The sequence below is a fragment of the Eleutherodactylus coqui genome, chromosome 6 (genome assembly GCF_035609145.1).
Source record: "Eleutherodactylus coqui strain aEleCoq1 chromosome 6, aEleCoq1.hap1, whole genome shotgun sequence".
NCBI lineage: Eukaryota > Metazoa > Chordata > Amphibia > Anura > Eleutherodactylidae > Eleutherodactylus > Eleutherodactylus coqui.
This window is the reverse complement of record NC_089842.1, coordinates 40,153,102-40,172,513: the sequence shown is the minus strand read 5'-3', so window position 1 is coordinate 40,172,513 and position 19,412 is coordinate 40,153,102. Positions and strand designations below refer to the sequence as shown.

Below are 19,412 nucleotides of genomic sequence, written 5' to 3'. Positions count from 1 at the left end.
TAAGCCCTGCTAACAGTTAATTTAAAAAGTCAATTTAAATAGTGTCCAGGCAGCTGTACATGTAAAAAAGTTAAACTTTTTTGAACAAAAATTAATATAAGACACTGTCTTATTTTCGGGGAAACGCGGTAGCACCGTCCACTTTTACAAGAGTGGCAAGGAAAAAAGCCCAAATGTCGTACATTTTTGTGCAAATCCCCACTTGTGCATAACTTTGCAACTTTTTTACGCCAGAAAATCCTTTTATAGATATCCCCCTTATACTAAAACGATAATGGCGTGACCTGGCGTACAGATTAGAAAACAGGTGCACAAGGTTCATAAATCACGCGCACAGTGACTAAAGCAGAAAAAGTTACGTTTTAGGACAAAACCCAGCAATAACTTTGATAAATCTCCCCCCATGTTCGTTCGCCGCTAATTACTTCCAGTGTTCAGCTATATCCTAAGAGTCGAACAATGGTAAAATCAGAGCCGCCAGATCCAGCACAGGCCCGACTCGTACGTCTGCTCCCGGATTGACCGCATTTCATCCTTGATTTTAGTGGAAATCTATGACAGAGACTCTGAACGGGACTTCCGATGCAGATGTGAATGAGCCCTAAGAGGAATGTATCAGGTTCCTCTAAATACCATTATGGCTTCCCTGGGTTATTATTTAACGCAGCGTTCTTCTGGGCTAGATAATATTGCATTTAATGATATAGCTCTGTAGTGTATCATATATTTCTGTATTTACCATAGAATTGTGATATATTATATTACCTCCCTGTGAAATATGTCCTGTTTTATCTCGGCCTCATTGTCATGTACAGGGGATCACCAAAATATAAGTGATTACATGGATTACACCCAACCTCGGTGATGGATGTATCTCTTTCCATCCTGTCCTATGCGAGGCATTCAATCATATTGTCATCCTTCTATTCTTCGGAGCCATTGACAGCTGTGTAATAAGAGCACACATGGTTTGCCTATCAGCGTGTAGTGGTGATCCCATCAGCTATAAAGTGTAATATTAGAAGTACGCGCATTTCTTATTGTTAATGTCAAGTGGTAATACGATCACTTCTGTGCGATGAATAATGGCCTTTTTTATGATCTCTGCGATTCGTTAATGTCATTGCCGGCATACCAAGAATCGGGAATTTTCCTTACTCCGAGCTTTGCTGCACATAATGTTATCACAAGCTCGGACTCCTGAAAACCGATGACAAGACAGATATTTCTTCTGACCTGCGCGTCTCCCTAATTAGTTCTGTTTAGAATTAGAACACAACGCAAAAGCTGTACTTTTATATGATCTTCGGTCAGATATTGGGAGGATCTTTCTGCCTCATCTGCATGTTCTCCAACCTCTTATCAGCTTTTTGCCTGACTGCCGCTTCTCCGTTTATGAGTATTATTACTATTTGCTCATATCTGTTCCATTCCGGCGGGGCTTTACATTGTAATTTCCCAACCACTGAATCACTTGGGCAATACTACGGCCGATTTCATCACGGACCTGTTGTGATTGCAGGATTTTTTTGCTTTTGGTAGAAAATACTATAGTCTTTTATCGGAGAACAGCTCACTCTTTTTCTTAAGAGTTGTTAAAGGGGTATTAATTACCATTTTGAGACGGTATTGCACGTCGTTAGTATTAATTATTTCATAATCAGTGATAGTCAGATCTGTGCAGCCATGGACAACCGTGCGGTCGTAAAGAACAGCAGCCACCAGCTTGTAAGGGGGCAAATAGGGATGTAGGCTGGGGGCAATCGTCCGCCTTAAGTCCACCCAGGCAGATGATTATCTTCCGCTGTCTGACAGTGTCTTGTGTGGCTACATGAATAATCATCTTACTGGCTCTGTGTCCTCCCCTCTGATGTTCCAAGGAGCTGCTGTCAGCCCATCTGCATCCCTGCCAGACAATTGCTTAGTTCTGTTACTGTATTTATATTATGAGCTTGGTTCTGGGCTGAATTTGTTATGAGCTTGGTTTTGGGGCTGTATTTATGTGATGAGCTTGGTTCTGGTGTTGTACCTATGTACTGAACATAAGCAGACTTTCTGTCAATGCTATATATATATATTATATATATATATATATATATATATATATAGCACTAACAGACAGTCTGCTTATATTCTCCTTGTGCAGAAAGACCAGCACCAAAAGAGCTCAGTGAATAAGTACAGTAGCAAGTTCATAACAAATGCAGAACCAGAACTTATGGGAAAGGCACCAAAAGAAATTTCACATAGGGTACCATCTGACCCGGGGCGGCACACAGTCTGTGATCCCTGCCTATCTAGAAAAGAAGGGGACAACGCAGCCCCATTTACATAGATAGCCGTGCTCAAGCCATAGTGCTGCGTTCAGAGGCCCCTTACTTCTTCGCATCAGGAGTTCCCTTTAGTTAAACTTCACTAACTAATGGTATACTGTCAGTTGTAATGGTGAGAAAACCTGAAAACGCTCACTCATTGATGTAGCTTTATCATTCTATAATGAACAGTCCTAAAACTTTGTAATATACTTTGGGGGAATCAACTTAGACTAGTGGTTTATACACAAGTCCAGAGTACGCAAGTTATAGTGCCGTGGAGGGAAGTGCACCAAATTAAAGGCTCGGTCACATCAGCGTTTCTGTTTTCCGTTCTGCTGTTCCATCAGAGGCACAGCAAAATAGAAAAAACTGTTCTGTCTTATTTCTCATCGAATGTAGCTGGATTTACCTAAACTGTTGTGACCCAATAGTACTTTCACACAGGCGTAGTCGCTTACGATTTCTTAGCGTAGGTAAAGGCGCCTCTACATGGAGATACTATCGTTCAGATACTCGCTCAGAAAAGTTGTTGAAGTGCACAGAGGACAGTCGTTCATTTGCTTTTGCACAGAGCGCTGATTGATCATTAGTAGAGATGAGCGAGTATCTCTAAAGATTCGGGGGCCGGCGGGGAGCGGCGGGGGAGCGCGGGGAGGAACGGAAGGGAGATTTATCTCTCCCTCTCTCCCCCCCGCTCCCCGCCGCAACTCACCTGTCACCCGCACCGGCCCCTGAATCTTTAGAGACGAGCGGGGAGATACTCAGCTAAGGCACTACTCGCTCCAGTAATGTGCCGTAGCGAGTATACTCGCTCATCTCTATTCGTTAGTTGTTTGCTGACATATCGCTCATTTGCAAGTTGTCCAAGTATGAATGCATGTGACTTTACACCAGACGACTTTTGATCAACCAGTGACTATTATTTTTTGGTAAGCTGAACTGAAATGACCAGTTAATTGTCACTCGTCAGCCTGTCAGTGGCCATGTATGACTATTGTTCGACTTCTCCCTTTCAAGTGATTATCTGGCTGCTAGTCGTCCTGTGTAAAGGTACCTTTAAAAGATGGCATTTAGAATAGGGAAGAGCTTCGTACTGCCGTCTTCAACGCACAGATGGATATCCTCACGGACGCATAGAAACAACCTGCAGCGGTGCAGACATATCTGTAGTCTACAAGGTTCTATGTAATGGTCTAATTGTACCCGGCACTTATCACGGTGTATTATTTTATTGATCTCGGCATATGTCTTTGCTGTAACGCTATCCCGCGATAATAATCAAATGCTTTTCTTATCCTCAGATTTCAAGACGATATTTCAGATGATCTGATCGCTCGGGTATCATAGTTCTCCACATTAAGGTAATCCATGTCTTTATTAATACTTTGTATTCAGACTGTGCCAATCACGGGGCAACCAGAGGAAGTTGTTTTTGGCAACAAAGAGTCCAATGGTGTTAATGATTAGAGATAAGCGAGCATACTCGCTAAGGGCAATTGCTCGAGCGAGCATTGCCCTTAGCGAGTACCTGCCCGCTCGAGAGAAAAGGTTCGGGTGCCGGAGCGGGTGACAGGTGAGTTGCGGCAGTCAGCGGGGGGGGGGGAGAGAGGGAGAGAGAGATCTCCCCTCCGTTCCTCCCCGCTCTCCCCCGCAGCTCCCTGCCCGCCGCCGGCACCCGAACCTTTTCTCTCGAGCGGGCAGATACTCGCTAAGGGCAATGCTCTCTCGAGCTATTGCCCTTAGCGAGTATGCTCGCTCATCACTATTAATGATGCTTGTAAGGCCGTCTTCACACCAGCGCTTGGTTTTTGTTTGAGGTTTCCGCTTTCCTATTTTATAAATGGTGCTGGGCCTGTCTGAAATGGTCCATCTCATGACCGAATCAAAGAGTACTAAATGGAACTCATTGACTATAATGGTGTCCATCTAGCTTCTATCACCCCCTCCAGTGTAGTCCTGGATGAAATAGCACAGTTACAGTGTGTTATTCGGTCCAGGATGTAATCTTGGGTCTATGTTGATGGATCCACCAGAGCTTCTTGCGTAAATGTGAACATGGTCTAAACTGGTAAATTTACATATGGGATAAGCACTCATTGCTGGCTTTATAAGTTACGCACTTTGTGATCCTTAAAGGGGTTGCGCCGGTCAACATTGCCCCTCTACCTCCAACCATCTTAATAAAAGTGCAGTACTTACCCCTCCTCTGCATTGGAGATCCAGTACTATTGACCTACTGTGGTCCCGGTGTTTGTTGCTGATGATGTCATCAGAGGTCATCTGACCACTGTGGCCCGTTAGAGGCTGCAGCATTATGAACTTCTGGCATCATAACACCCAGGATGAGAGCGTTGATGCCAGGTGAACAGGCGGTAGCGTTGCAGGTAACTTCCGATGACATCAGCAGCAACAACAAACACTGGGAGGACAGCGGGGCCGCGGCAGAGGAGGGTTAAGTAATCATTTTATTTGTTACTTTAAGACAGTTGCAGCTAGAATGGTAATATTATCCGGCAACTGGACAATCTCTTTAAGACTAAACTCAGTTCAGTAGACCCTCCAGAGGACTACGGGCTGTTAAACACGATTACAATACACATTTATGAACAAAGCTTAGCTCGTATCCAGGTGTCCAGATTGATCTTGGTTTGTAGCTGCTGCATATACAATTATACATAAGGACTGTTTAGAATGTTTGCAGTCTTCAGAGTAGTTACAAGCAATAAGACATCATTACCTATGGCTGTTATAATGTATGCACAGTAAGTGGTTTTCCTATTACATGCGGGATGACATTGTACATTATCATGCAGAGAATGAAAGCCGCAGTCCAGACATCCAGGCAGATTGTGGTTGGGGTCATGTTTTAGCACAGGAAACGAATGTTGGTAAACCAGAATTGTAAAAACCACACAGGCTGCAATGACCTGCCTGGCTGGCTGCTCCTTCGACTTGGGCTTTTGTAAAACGTGATCCTCAATTATGGTACGCAAATCATAAATTATTGTATTATTACATATTTCACTGCTCTTCATGCCTATCAATACTTCTCTTAAGTGGGGCTCAAAAGTTGAAACTACTTACCTCTCGCACCTTATGCCCCCTTTGCAATGAATGAGAACCTCGCGATTCTCATTTGCCCGACATAGGGACGTCATCCCCAGCTTGTTTGCGCTCATACAGTCTATAGGCAAACCATCATTGGGAATCGTGAACTTGACGTTCAGTGTTTCGTAATTCTATGTATAGCACTGAACGGTCCGTGTTTAAACGCAACAAGAAGCCAACGAGCCGTCGAGGATTTTTATGCCGGCTGAAACTGAACGACGAATGAGAAGTGCAAGATTTTCGATCATGGTTCAAGCGTTGGCTCGCATTTTAAACGGAATGCTTATCATTCACTTTGGTTTGTTTAAACAATTTTTGGAACGATAATTGTTCCATCTAAAAGCACAATGAACCTGTTAGTATGTTCCTGTAGTATGGGAGAGTTCCTGGGAAATGCCTTGGAATGGATATTTGTGGTATTAACCCTTTCCAGTCCAATTTGTATCCTGGTTTTCCTAGGGGGCTTACTCTTTTTTTGCCGTTATACAACAGCGCTATCTGCTGGCTAAAGCCAGTACTGCATGAGGTGACACGTTGGATAGGCTCCGACAGCAGAGAGGCTGGCAATATACAGTAAGAGAACCCCGACAAATGTCTTCCAACATCGGAGCTGCACAGCCTGAAATCATAACGTCTTCAGAGGTCAGACAGTGGATTGGAAAGGGTTAAAGCCATTGTCACACAGAATCTGAAGCACTTATGCCACAAAAGAACAATTAGAAAAAAAAAATGATAAAAAAGTTTGTTAGAATTTTTTAGAAAGTTTAGTTGCCCTTTCATGTATTTTGTAATCTGACAAGTCATGGTGACATGTCAGAAGGTTTGCTCGGTGGGGGTCTGGGTGCTGAGACTTCTCCACCAATCGCTAAAACAAGCAAGCGCAGTGCTCAGATGAACGCTTCTGCCGGCTCGTTTCAGCGATCGGTGAGGGTCTCAGCCCCCTAATCTAATAGAACATTTTATAACAATTGGTTTTATATTTCGTTTAGTCCCTTTTACATGGAACGTTATCATTCAAAAAAATAATTGGGTCGTGCGAAACGGAACCATCATCATTCAGTGCAAATACGCCCAACGATTGAAGGACGAATTAGAATTCGTTCACTTATCATTCATCGTTTAGTTGTTTGCAACTCGTTACACGTAAAAAGTGATCATTCAGTTGTTCCAATTAACTATAATGAAAAAAGTTTGGTACCGTGTTCGCCAGTAGAGCAAAATGTGATTGTTCGCAGCAAGAAGAACCAAGTGGGGGTCTGGGTGCTGAGACTTCTCCACCGATCGCTAAAACAAGCAATCAGACTTCTCTACTGATCGCTAGAGATGAGCGAGCCTACTCGGTAAGGCAGTTACTCAAGCGAGCATCGCTCTTCTTGAGTAACTGCTTAGTGATCCAAGCAGGCTCAGGTGGACTGCAGGGGAGCGGGGAGGAGCGGAGCGGGGGGAAGAGAGAGATCTCTCTCACTCTTCCTCCCACTCCGCTGCGCTCCCCCTCACCCCCCGCAGCCCACCTGAGCCTGCTCGGATCACTAAGCAGTTACTCAAGAAGAGCGATGCTCGCTCGAGTAACTGCCTTACCGAGTAGGCTCGCTCATCTCTACTGATCGCTAAAACAAGCAAGCAGAGGTGCTACTATTACAGACTCTAATTCCCTGGCACACTCCCCTGAAAGACCAACGAATGAATGAATAAGCGAATGACGGAAAATGTAAACTATTTTTTATTCATGTAAACAGACTACCTTTTAAAGCAAACGTTCCAACGATTTCTCGTTCGCTCGTTCCAACCATTTCTCGCTTCGTGCAAAATGACCCTAACTCGTAGAATATAGTGACGCCAGGGGCACCCATAGACCAAAAATTGCCCTAATCAGTGGACTGTGACATTTTTACAGGTTTGTAAAGAATTAAATGAACTTTTTCGGAAGGGGGTATCTTTTTGCCCTATGCCCTACTGTCCCTTTAAATATCAGAACGCTCCGTAATCTCCTTGAGTGTTACTGCTGTGGGTATCTTGAGCAGGAGACATGCCAGGCCATTTACATGCAAGATACAACATTAATATTGATGTGCTGTCAGGTAATTTCTCCCAGTGCCGGCAGCATATAAATACCATTACAGTGTAATTAGTCAGCATCAAGCTGAGTCCTGATTGAAGAAAACTTTGTCAAGTGTCGCCTACCTGCTCTTTTTCTCCCGTCAGTCAATCTACCAAATCAAAAAGTTCCCTCTTTACAAGAGATTTTCTTCTGTCAGTTCCTGCCCAGATTCTTGCTCCTGGTAGCCTCCGTGCCTATTCAGTCTGATTTCCCTGTCATCTACATAGATGTCTTTAGGGGAAATTAAGTTAAAAGAAACATTCATCCTCAAATGATGTTTTCGATAACATGTAGCAGACAACCCTCCTAGACATTTGCATCTGTTTAGCTATTTTAGAAGAAGTTGGGAGATTAGCGCGTGCCCTTGAAAGCCTCACGCTGATTTGTATGCTACGTATGTAACATCGGAAACTCCGGCAGTTCTTCATTGAGAAATCACGAGCTCCGAATCGCACCACAAAAGTCCTGCGCTGGTCCCTACTAAGTTACTATTGATGACCCATTTGTCACCTGAATGATATTTTTTACCAGGTGTCTGGGACATATCTCATTCTTGACGTGGATGGCAAATGAAACTATAATACTACACAGCATGTAATAAAACCTAGAGCCATCTAATCATCGCACAGTCCGGGAGAAATCAGAAATTGGAGGATTATATATATATATGATAATGAATGAGCGGCGGTGAGTAATAAGAGGAGTAAAGTCCATATCATTCCTGATCTTGTATATCATTATCAGGGAGGATATTAAAGAGCGCTTGGGATTTATTGTTACCATATGTATTACAGTAAATACATATAAACATTAATGAGAGCAGGATCCTAAAGGGGCTATCCTCAGCATCATCAATTTTGGATCAGCTGCCACTTGGGATCCCCACCGATCAGTTGATCATCCAGCCCACTGGCAGTGCAGCCAAGCCGGGTGTCCACGTTGGGATCAGAGCCAGCAATTTAAAAGAAGGCATCACTCCCATTGATTTCAACGGGACCGTTGCCTTCTATTACACTTCCGGCTCTACCCCAATGCAGACATCCGACTCGGCCGCACTGAGAGCAGGCGGGAAGATCAGCCGATCATCGGGGATCACAAGCGGCAGAACCCAGTTGATCCAAAATTGATAACCTATCCTGAGCATAGGTCATCAGTAGTAAAAGTCCTGGATAACCCCTTTAAGCACTATAAACCGGTATAATGACATGTTTTGCAACTTTGCTATAAAGTTTTTGTTTTTTTTTAGTTCATCACCATTAGGTTCTCTACATAGGCTAAAGAACAAAACGGTCCAAAATTGGACAGAAAACGCACCCACTCATTTAAATGGGTGAATTCACATGGGCTTATTTTTTTTACTTAGACGAATAGTCTGAGTAAAAAAAAAAATTGCAGCATTTCCTATTTTTGTCTGATTCTCGGACAAAAGTAGTACAAGACTGTGCGTGGTGTCAAGGATGGGATGTCTGTGTGCTGTCCGATACATGCCCACAAACTGATAAAAAGTTGCACCCGAGTTTCTCAGGAGCAACTTTTTGACAGCCCATGTGCATGTAGTCTTACTGTTGGTGAATTGGGCTTGTGTACAGGGTCATTCAAAATCAGGGCCGCCCAGAATATCTTCTGAACGAAAAGATACAAGTAGGAAACTTTGTCGAACACTTAGATTGGTGGGGAAAAAACTTTTTGGCACTATGATGATGCCTGTCAGCCATCTTGATGGCAGCATCTTGGAGTCAACCCAAGAAACCTCATTGGAAAGGGGGTCATGGGAAACATAGGGTAACAATCAAATATGCACTTTTGGACCACGTGTGACCCAGTCTAGGCAATGTGTGCGTGAAGCTATACGGGTTTTATACTTCACTTTGAATAAAAATGTATATGCTTCACAGATAGTTAAAAGGGTTTTCAGGGGAATTACTGTTCATGACCTATTCTCAGGGTAGGTCATCAATAATTGATCGGCTGGGGTGCACCGCTCAGGACCCCGACTGCTCAGCTGATTTCCCTGGAAACCCCTTTAAATCCTAGTATGAATGGCCCCTTTAAAGGGACACCATCATCATGGAACAGCAACATTAAACTAAACACGAACTTGACAGGAGGACTTCGTAAGAACCAGAGAAGCTGGATCGGCATTTGGTAGGTTGTCACAAGATCACCATTCTTGCGTATATCCGTGTTGTAAATCTAAGTAAGAGGGCTGATATGAAGCCCGGCTCGGCGTCGGCCCCCACGTACTTCAGTTCTCGCTGTCCTTTCCCAAACAATTTTCTTCTTAAGCAGAAATGAATGTTTTGCAGAAAGCCTCCCCTGCAGCTGTCGAAAGGATTTGATTCCTTTAGCCGTTTACTATTTTTGATAGGGCTGTTAACGGCTTGATTTAGGGATCAGCTGCGTAATAAATTGTTTCATATTTTGGGCCTTTTCTTTTTTCAGACTTCTTTTCAGATCTCACCCCTGAGGCTTAGAGCGGTGTTTGAGACATGTCAGCACCGTGTCCCTCGGCTCTCCGTCATGTCAAAGCTTTGCCTAATCCCTCGCCCACCCAGAGCCGGCTGCTACCAGTACAACCAAGTACCTGTTTGTGATATGAAACACACCCCAGCGCCATAATACTTTCCAGATGTGTCCGATTCCTTCAACAAGGGCTGCGTTCTGCCCCAATATCTCCTCCACTTTACTTTTACAAATAGTTCCCTGATTAATATATTCTGGGTTTAATTTACTCGAAAACTGTTTCTTATTATTATTTAATGCATTCACCGCGAATACTTTCCGGAGTCCGCACATGGGCTGAAAATGAGGCTGCACAGCAAAGGAAACTTTATAGTATAATAGTATTAAAGCTCATTAAGGGGTTGAGATTTTTCTTCGTACTTCAGTCTAATGTATTATGATCATCTTTGTCTTTTGTCCACCTGATCTGCAATTTCATTGGTTAACCAGCACCATTGGGTTTGAAGAGGTGGAGGATATATATTTTTCACCCATTCATGGTCGGTCTTAAGTTTGATGGCACCCTGTGCAGAATTTTTTGGGGGCGCGCCCCCTTTATTTTAAGGAAAAAATGCTACATATTGCACCAATAGGTAGTCTGCCTGTGTTCTCTTAGTGCAGAAAGCAGTAAGATAGCAGCATACCCACAGCAGAACAACTCTGTTAATAAATACTACACCAGAACCAAGCTCGTAATATAAATACAGTATCAAAACCAGGCTCATTTCATAGATACGATACCAGAACAAAGCTCATAACATAAATACAGTAGAAGAATGAAGCAATTGTATTGCAAGGGCGCTAATGGGCTGATAGCGGTGCCTCAGAACATCAGAGGGGAGGAGATGGAGCCAGGTGGAGCTTCATGAATCATCCTCCTTAAGACACTGCCCTATGGAGGCAGATGATGATTAGGCAGGGCAGACCTAGGGGCAGGGGGATGATCGCCTCCAAACTACATCCGCACTGTACCCCCACGCACAAGCTGGTGCCCTGTACGACTGCAAGAGTCGCATGTAGTTAAGGCTACGATAACGAAGTACTAAGGCTGCATGCACTGTGTAGCCATGTCTGGGTTCCGTATATATTAGCATAAGTACTAAGGGTGCCCTGTGTAGCCTTGTCTGGGTCCCCTATATATTAGGACAGGTACTAAGCTTGCACTGTTTAGCAATGTCTGGGTCCCCTATATATTAGGAGAATAAAGTCTCTTGACCAGAAATGAGTATATGAGTTAGAGGCATTGTATCTGCATACAGCTCTCTAAATTGTGGTTTTTAGGACTTATGAAATTACCTCAACATCCATCATTTACAATGCATTGTCTCCTCCTCTCTGAAGTGCTAATTGGGGAGGAAAGGAGGTTGGAGTGCTGCAAGTGGAACTTACTTTGATTTACTATGGCATATACCTAGGACATACCATCTCAGATGGGAACACCCTTGTGGCCCTTGCAAGTTGTACAGCATGGCAATGTGGCCCTCGGCCCCTGAAAAGGTTGGGCCCCCTGCTCTAATTGAAGTATTTTTATTAATAATAGTATGTAATATATTTAGTATGTCTGGTGTTTTTAATAAATATACCTCCGAAGCTTGCAATTTGCCAGAAAATGTTTCTTCATTTGCTCCTATAACGTGTTGGGACAGAATGATGCTACAAGTACTGAAAGATACAAGAAGCCATGGCTTGTGCAGGGGCAACTAATTTTTTGAAAACCTGATATAAAATAGCTGCACCCTAGCATTTCCCATCAGTTTGCACCATGCACCCATCGGCCCCATCCAGAGATGCCAATGATGTAGTCAGCAGCCAGTAGATCCGTCTTCTTAAATCTCCCCTTTTGTGCATCAGGGAAAATTGTTATAGTCTGTAAATGGGATCCGGGCTATAGAAGTAAATTAATTTGACTCTTGCTGGCAAAGAGGCATGACAACTGCTGGGAATTAAATATTTTCTTTCAAGTAGCTCAAAAATGGAGCCGTATTTAAATGTTCATTTATTATATATTAATACTTAATCGCTGTTTCCCTGGAAACGGTTGTATAACACAACTTTACACGGGAGTCCTGACTCCGCTGATGCTTGAGCTGCAAATCCTGAACGGTAAAGCCATGGGGTTTTTTTTGTTCGTTTTTTAAGCCCTACCTCTGATAACCTCTTGATGACCTCAATGAGATCTGTAATGGCGGCCATTGTTTTTTGCAGCCCAGATTTTCCTAAAATTTTGCTGGAGGCCATGCTGCTGTTATTTGCAAAAAGTTTATCAAATGTCGTATGATGATGATGAATTTAGACGCATCTTTAAATAGAGCTAGAAATTTGGAGGCACTTTTTTTGGCAACCCAGCTGGAGTGATATTAAGGTAAATTTTGCAACTTTTTAGAAAGTTAATTTTTTTTTATATGTCTAAAAACCTCACTCTACTTCAACCCCCCCCCCCCCCCCCCTTTCTAAACTCTTTGGAAAAGTGTAGTGAGAGTAGTACAACAGCAACAAGCACAAAATATTTGAGCAGAACCCTAATTGAGCAAAAATTTGCAACTTTCTGACATCAGAAAATTACTGCCCAGCCTTAACAACTTTTTCCCATTGTGCAATATTTGATACATTTGTTGCATATTAAACTGGCAAAGAGAAATAAAACGTACCGGAAAAGTGGGTGTGTTTTTTATGCGGATTTTGCCGCTGGACTTTCCACTGTGGACATAACCTTTTAATTAGACGGTCCAAACTCAAACTAGATGGTCTTAAAATGCTCCAGATTTACCCCAGTGGCCCTGCTGAAAGATAAAGCTGTTGAAACTTTAGACTTTCTAGTCTAATTTAATACCAACTATTATTTGCCTTAGTTGAAGTCATAAATTGCGCCAAAATTCCGGTGCTTTTTTTGGTGTACAATGTTGCACTTAGGGCATACCGATTTTTCACAAAGCCACACCCCTTTGTCAGACAAGTCATTAAAAAGGGCTTAAATGCACATAATAAATATAGTGCAAACCAATGTAAAACGGTTTTCTGGGCAATTTGCTCTAGTAAATTTGTCCCATGTCATTAATTGCCCTTGAAAAAGAGCAAACCCAATAATGTCAAGGGTCTGAGATCCAGACAAATATCCAGGGCACCGAAACCTCAATATGGGCTATAAAAAATGTATATGTGTAAAGTGAAGCAAACTATTGGACCAGAAGGATCCACCAACGGTGGTCAAGTGAAATGCATGACGGCTAAAAACTTGGTATCTAGGCGCTGCTCTCCAATGAAAGTCACACGACGGTAGGATAAAATATCCAACTTTTTCTCTATTAAAAAAAGTGGAAAAATCTGCTGTTTTTCAATTTATTTAATAAAAGAGAAGTCGGATATTTTATCCTACCGTCGTGTGACTTTCATTGGAGAGCAGCGCCTAGATACCATGTTTTTAGCCCTCACCCATAAATTGCCCTTGGACTGTCCATTTAAAGCAGTAGTTCGTAGTCGACTACTTCGATGCCCTAATTGTCTTAAGGAGACTACCCGGGTGCCAAAGCTGTACAGCCAGAGGGTAAAGAACTTCCTTAATGTAATATAGGAACGATGAAGCAGGTACAGATGTACTTGTGTCGAACTTCTCCTAAGAAGATCAAGTAGTTCACCTTCAGAGTCTGGGCAGAAGTAGGTGAAGAACCCCTTTCTTTTCCTCGTACTCCTCTTCTTCTCTCTTTATACCAGACTTTAATTCTGTTAGAAATTAACTTCGTTAAAACTTCAAAAAATACAGTATCTCCTTAAATCAAAAGCATGATCAAAGCCTGAGAAACCAGCCGTTCTTCCATGTGGTAAACTATTTCATCTGCAGCCACGACCTATGGCCAGATCTTCCGTTTTTTCTTTTTTTTGCAGCTTAATTCTAACAACGTGCAGAATTTACATTTCGCTCCAGCACCAGGTTTATTGTGTAACTGTTACCAGGATGATTGACTTTTTTTCTTTTGTCGGAGGCGTGCAACATCTGTCTTTTGAATTTCTTCTATCAAACGCTAAGAACCGCCTTCCTTATAAATAACCTTGGAACACTTCATAAGAAACAAATTGTTTACATGACTTTATTCCCGCAGTCACTTTAAATGTTGCTCGTGAATCCTTTCGCGGAGGAACTGCAGTACGAAATGGCAGAAGTTCACGGAGAACAGCACAAAACTTTCCAAACTTAATAACTCGCAGAAAACATTTCCACTCCATCCCATAATGTATGATATTTGCTGCCATTAAGAAGTGGAGAAGGCTTCTGGCTGGGGGGATAAGCGCAGTTCTGTGCACTAAGCAGATGTGCCACAGCAGGAGAACTGGATCCACTGTAGGGGCAGTGAGCTCACGCCTCACTTGCATTTCCAGCGCTGCCAAAGCTGGCTCTGTTTATTCAGCAATACATTCTCGAAAAGTCCTGGAGGAAGCAATTGCCGGCATGATATTTGTTTCATGGTGGTTTGAACATTATTGTTTTAAAGACGCCAAAAAAAGTTCTTTACACCTAATCAAATTCCGTTCCATAACTGTGTTTTTTTTCACTTTGTTACCGTTCATTGCAAACTTTTATTGTTCTGAAAAAAAAATAAAAAGAATGATTAGCTGCTTAGCAGAAACACTTTCAGATGAAGATTGCAAAGTCATAGAAAAGTCAGCAGTCCTAGTTGTAAAGTCAGCCTCCCTGGACTAGTTATCATTGCGTGCGCGGATACTACTGTCACCATTAGGATGGGGGTTGTCACAAGTCAGCCCATATGTCATTATGCGCTTCCTAAAAAGCCCCACTTATACGTCCCCCTGTGTATATACTTTATGAGAGAGATTGGGAACACGGCAGATCCATCATTCGTTATTGGAGGTTGGGAAAGGGAAGTAAAACTTTCACCACTCAGAAGTGTGCCAAGTGTCAATTCGATACCCATAAAACCTCCATAGCTAGGAAAGCATGAGTGGATGGTACTAGGGGATTATCTCACATTGTTACCTGAATGGCACAAAGTTGGAGGGAGCAGTGCCCGATTATTCTACATAAGGATACATGACCGCTTCCTTCCAGGTCGGGAAGGGAATGGTTTCTCCTTAGGGAGAGCACCTAGTGTGGAGGCTTATCAGGCCATTCATGTTCCTCTTGGAAATATATATATATATATATATATATATATATATATATATATATATACAGAGAGAGAGAGAGAGAGAGAGATGCCTCCACATTGTTACCTATTGCATTCCTGCAAGTCAGACCTTTTATAGGCTTTCAACAATGTCTAAGGGAGCATGAATGGCCTCATAAGTCTCCTCACTAGATACTCTCCCTAAGGAGAAACTATATATTCCTGACTTATATCTTAGGCCTCTCATCCAGCCAAATCATCTACCTACTTTACACTGATGAGGGGCAAGAACCCCCAAACCAGCTGTCTGTACCTGGTTTATCTTTTCCTTCTGGAGAAGACTCTGGGTTTGGCTTATATTCCTAGTCATAGTTGCAAGGCCTGTTTACAGGTCTGACATTGACTTGCAGGAATGCCACCTTCCAATAGGCGATGAATATTGCTTTATTTTATCGGCTCTGCAGCTGCTTTTTTTGCCAAGAGTTGGACAACCCCTTTAATTTTCATGCCCTGTTTGTATCACTTCTGCTCCACCAATCGCTGTGCCTGTGCTCCTGGTCATTGAGGAACTGGTACGTATGGTAGGTTAAAGAAATGCCCCCCTAATATGTTCTGGACTGCACCATGGAAAATCAGCAAGGTTTATATTTTCAAGTCTTGAAAGTGAGAGGGCGGACTGGAGCGAAGGAGTAAAATGGAGAGTTGCATCCAGGGAGTTGCATGTTTGGTGTCAGAGATGAGACAGAAAATGTGTTGTTTTTCTTCAGTTTAGATTACTAAAGCCAAAACAGCACTTAGTAGAGGGGTGGATCAGAGCGGACCCCCAGTGTCATCCTCCTATACATACAAGCCTTGTCCATCCCGAGTTCGCCTCTGATAACTGGATCTGGTTCATAATTACTTAACAAGGAAGATGTCATTCATTAAATATCTGCCCCTTTATCAAAGTGCTGTGATGTCTGCCTGACTTATAGCAAATCCAGTGTTCATATATGGCCACACCAGCGTATTTAGCCTGCATATTATGCGCACGTAATAGTGCTAAAATCTCATTGACTTACATTGAGCCAATTAGACCTTCGTTTTTTATGCAGCGTGTCCTATTTTGGTGTGTATTACGCACCATTATCATAGTCTGGTGCATAAAATACATAGTAAATATGCATGCTACATGCGTGTGTGCTGCGTACTGTGTATTATGCTCATTGAAAAAAATGCACCTGAGGGCCACTTAGTTATATAATATAGTGAAAGGGATGGCTTTCGCATATGAGCTGCGCTTGATTTACAAACTTCAGCAGCTCGCCGAGGAGACATGTTCGCTCGTTGCTTTCACATATCTGCTGCACGTAATTTACAAACTTCAGCAGCTCGCTGAGGAGTCATATTCGCTTGTAGCTTTCGCATATGAACTGCATGTGTTTTGCGAACTTCAGCCGGTGGCTGAGGTGACATCGTGGCTTGTGGTTGTGTCATGTAAGCTGCATTAGCTTCATGGCAGCGTTGAACCCTCTGTGGTGACAAGTTTGCACGACAGAAACGGTTTGTTCCAACACTGGACAATGGTTGACGATTAGATGAAGGCTGGACTGGTGTTGGCAGCATTAGCACTTGAGATAACATGATATCACATTCAGGAGATGTGAGGATAGCGGTGAAGGACTATGCTTTAATGTTGTTAGTCAATATGCACCGCCATGTATGTGGACATTTGTGAGGCGTCATTTATTAGAGTCTCCACACAGGTGTGCAGCTGTCTCACAACCAGCTACAAACTGCCAGACTGAATACTGCTGTATCCATAGCAACTGAGGCCGCATGGGTTTGTGGGGGATGTAGACTGCCCATAATTCCTCATTCAGTGCACAGGGATGAAGGACCTGTGATGACGTCACTATCATGTGATCAGGGGTGTAGCTCAGAGCCCCAGTGACTGATCACATAACAATGACATCATCACATGTAACTCACACAGTCACTCATCACTCACAGACAGGTGGTCGTTAGTATTTTTACTAGTAAGTAACAGGAAATTATAGTACCACTGTTTCTGGTGGCGCAATGTGCCACACAGCTGTGCTACATGGTACATGCATTATGATCCCCACACATCACACACACAGCTCTACTACATCCATCCTGACCTCACACATTTCACATAGAGCAACTTACACACACAGCTCTACTACATGCAACACACAGCTGTAGTACATCCTTCGTGATTCCCACACATTACACACACAGCTCTGTACATTATACATCCATTTACATCCATCCTGACCCCACACATCACTCACACAGCACATGACACACACATCCTGATTCACACACATCAGACACACAGCTCTACTATTGCACAGATCACCAGACTCCTGGATACAATGATCACCCCTGGTCATGTGATTTCTGACTCCACCCACACAGGTGATCACATGACTGTGACGTCATCATAGGTCCTGGTAGTAGCTGCTGTCGGTTTATCCAGTATACAGTAATTTCTACCAAACTGCACAATGGCTCCTCCCACAGCAGTGATGTCGCAACAGATCCTTCAGCCCACCAGATCTTTTATCAAACTGCACAATGGCTCCTCTCACAGCAGTGACATCACTGTAGTTTCTTCAGCCCACCGGATCTCTGTGGTGGCAGTAGGTCAGTGTCTTCTGTCAGGACCGCTGAGGTGTGTCTGAGATAGAAACGGTGTAGTTGTATTCTCATTGTGTTATTTTTGTTCTCCCCTAACTTTGTACTTCTGTTGGTCAGGCTCTGTGTTTTATATATGATGTAGAACCTGCAATGACGTCACCCGGGGGTGGAGTGATGCCAATAGGAGCGGAGCATGAGAAGCACTCACATACTAACTGACAAGTGGTTGTTAGTAGTTTGATGCTAGAATCACGCTAGTGAAAACGAAACCATTGAAATCAATAACTTCATTTCTTCACCTTTTCTTGGTGTGATATTTCACGCCTGCAAAACTTGACGAAAAGGCGGTCATCTGTTTAAGCCCTAGGGACGACTTCAGACGAGCGTATGCGCAGTGAACGTGATTTGATGAGCTAATTTGCCTGTGTATCTGCACATAGTACTGTACTTTTTGCGCACACAGGGCCAGTTTACACGCCACACCCCTTTTGTGGTTTAGAAGGCCATTTAGCTTAATGAGGTCCAGATGTGCTCTCTTTCCCGTAGAATTGTGCAGCGTATTGCGCATGTGCGCACATATTGAGCGCGTATTTGGGCACCTCCCATAGATTTCTATGGGGCCCTCGGTATGCAAATACACAGGAAAATAGAGCAGCACCTATCTTTTTGCACGTGCACAAAATGTGCGCCCAAAGTACGCTCATAAGGACACACCCATTGACATCTATGGGTTTTACTCCCTGGCACATTGCACATGTGTATTGTACGCGCGCAAAAACATGTGAAATCATGGTCATCTGAAGAAGCCGTAATACGCAGGCTGAATACACTTACTTCCCTAAGGGAGCCTTTAATCCGTTTTTTGTAACAAAATGTCATTTGCTCTGGTTTGCGTATAGGCGAGACAAAATTGCTCCATGTTACACACACAACAATGGCGCTGGAGAGGAGACGTGATTTGTGTCCTCCCATTCTAGCACCTGCATAGTCGAATGAGATGCCAGAGGGACCAAGAAGAGGCATAAATACCCATCTCCACCGTGCGCTGCGGAGCGTTCTTGCCATGTAGGATGTCCAGGTGCCTCAGCTAGATAAATGGGGTTTTGCAACATCCTGTTCACCCCTTGTGGTTGAAACCTTTAGATTTTTAGGCATGCTGCATTTTTTTTCTTTTCAAACTATACCGTAACCTTTTCCTGACTTTATTCCTCGTTAAAGTCTCGTTCGCAGCAGCGTTTTTGTTTTCCGTTCCGTCAAAGGAGCAGCCAAATGGAAAAAAAGAAGTTTCCATTTTACTTCCCATTGATATCAATCAGTGGGATTTTCAGAGCTTCAGTTCTGCTCAGTTCGCTTTTGTTCTGTCTGTTTTCTCTTTTTGAAACAGAAAAAATAGCAGACTGCAGCGCTTTTTTTTTCCGCTAAGGGCTCTCTCACACAAACGCCGCGGTAATTGCGGTATAACTCTCCCATTGATTTCAATGGGGCCTCGCAGACATGCGATGTCTGCTCTATTTAGCTGTGTTTAGCGCACCTCATAACCTGCATCCGAAAATGAAAGGTAAATTGTGGCAAAACAGCGGCGTTTTGCTGAGCGCATGTGTGAGAGTGGCCTAAGTGAATTAATAG

The 19,412-nt window shown here is 43.2% G+C and overlaps 1 protein-coding gene across 8 annotated transcripts in view; it reads left to right on the top strand.

The window, feature by feature from the left end:
- The window catches only part of PKNOX2 (PBX/knotted 1 homeobox 2), a 395,914-nt gene that overhangs the window by 189,377 nt on the left and 187,125 nt on the right, over positions 1–19,412 (top strand). For 7 of the 8 annotated variants that reach the window (XM_066606646.1, XM_066606640.1, XM_066606645.1 and 4 more), the window contains exon 3: positions 3,617–3,676. The exons of the other annotated variant lie outside the window; for it this stretch is intronic. The gene's annotated coding sequence lies outside the window, so the exon portion shown is untranslated. The remainder of the gene's footprint in view (positions 1–3,616; positions 3,677–19,412) is intronic. 8 annotated transcript variants of the gene reach the window in all.